Source organism: Arvicanthis niloticus, chromosome 5 (genome assembly GCF_011762505.2).
Source record: "Arvicanthis niloticus isolate mArvNil1 chromosome 5, mArvNil1.pat.X, whole genome shotgun sequence".
NCBI lineage: Eukaryota > Metazoa > Chordata > Mammalia > Rodentia > Muridae > Arvicanthis > Arvicanthis niloticus.
In genome coordinates, this window is record NC_047662.1 from 87,096,716 (window position 1) to 87,098,763 (window position 2,048).

Here is a 2,048-nt window from a genome sequence, read left to right on the forward strand (position 1 = left end):
CTGTAGGAAGAATGTAGCATTACAATCCTCTCAAGACCTTGCTTGACACCCTGGTGGTAGCAGAATTGTGTTACTTCCGTTCTTTTCAGTCAGCCTTGCTCTGAGCATGTTCCTTTCCTGACTTTTTTTGTGACCTTCACAAGAGAGCCCATTTGAAGCTAAGTAACAGCAGGTCACTAAGATTTTCCAGAGATAGGCAAGAACACAGTTGTTCACATGATCAAAGAACTTGGCTATCCTTAGGTATGCCATTGTTAGGGAGGGGAGTGCTTTGTTTGGTCCTGTTTTGTTTTGTTTTGTTTTGTTTTGTTTTGGGTCTGTCTTAGCTAGGGTTTCCATTGCTGTGATGAGTACACCATCACCAAGGCAACTCTTAAAAGGACAACATTTAATTGGGGCTGGCTTCAGAGGGTCAGTCCATTATCGTTATAGCTGGAAGCATGGTGGTGTGCAGACATGTGTGGTGCTGGAGAAGGAGCTGGGAGTTCTACATCTTTATCCAAAGACAGCAGAAGGAGACTGTCTCACTGGCACCTAGGAAGACTGTCTCAAAGCCACCCCCAACAGTAACACACTTCCTCCAATAAGGCCACACCTTCTAATTGTGCCACTCCCCAGGCCAAACATATTCAAACCATCACAGGTTTCAAGAATCAAGGTCAAGGCCTCTTGCCATTGAACTGTACCCACAGCCTGGGAGGTACTATTTGTCCCAGTTTGCTTTCTACTGTGTGATAAAACACCAAGACAACTTTGGAGCACACAGTCCTAAACAGGATGTTCCCCGGGGATCTATGTGGAAGATGGAGGGCTTCAAACAGACCAGACACAATAGGACTGACTGGTGCACCTATAAACCTACAGACCCTGTGGCAGCACACATAAGACCCATCATGTTTAAGCCAGACGAGGTCCCAGCACTAAGAATGGGAAGTGGACACAGGCTCTGACCCCTGAGAAGCTATCTGTAATTTATACCCACTGGCAAGGGAAAAATCACTTTTCATTAATGGGCCTTTTAACCACTCTTCAGGGCAGGCTCCATGGTCAGGAATAATTAGCCCAATGGTATTTGTGTAGACTTTTTTTGTATCATTTTGCTTGGTTTTGACTTTTATTTTGTTGTTGTTGCTTCATTTTGTTTTGTCTGATTGGTCTTTTGATTGCTATTTTGATTTCCACTCTTTGTGTTTTTGTGTGTGTGGCGGTGGTGCAGGGTGTTATGTGTGTTTCTTGTGGAGTTTTGGGGGGATTTTTTTTGTTTGTGTATTTGTTTGTTTTAAAGAGAGAAAGAAAGAAAATGTAGAGAACAAAAAGGGAATGGGGGGGGGGGGACCTGGGAAGAGCAGGGAAGGGAAGAGGGAGGAACAAGGAGAGGGGAAAAAATAAATACCAAGACCAAATGCAACTTGGGAAAGAAAAAGTTTATTTGGCTTAACAAAACTCAGTCCACTATTGAGGGAAGCCAAGGTAGGACCTCAAGGTCAAGCAGGAACGGGAAGGCAGGAACTAAAGCAGAGTGCTGCTTACTGGCTTGCTCCCCAGGGTCTCCTCACTCAGTTTCCTTATTCTTACAACCCAGAAGTACCTTCCAGAGGGTAACATCTCAGAGCCTTCCCAAGTCAGTCATTAATCAGAAAAGCTCCAAAGACTTGCCTATAAGCCAATCTGATGAAAGTAATCTCTACTTGATGAATTATTCCCCCTTCCAAGTTGATTCTAGCTTGTGTCAAGTTGACAACATAACCTAACCCACACATTACTGTCATCCTTATTTCCTTACTTAAGAGAAGGAGGACAGCAAGTAATTCAGTAACCTTTCCCAGAAGACTCTGGGTTAGGTCCCCAGCTGTGGGATGCCTAAGTTAAAACTAAGAGTTGAAGTGATGCAATATAGTCGAGCATTTGCAATCGAGTCATACTATTTGTAACTATACCAGCCACACTCCCTGCTTAATAAAAATAAGGATCAAAAGTTTTCAGACCTTGTCTGCTGTGCTCATTTTAGTGAGCCAGTCACTTACAGAGCTTCAGGTGTGGTTCAGGGG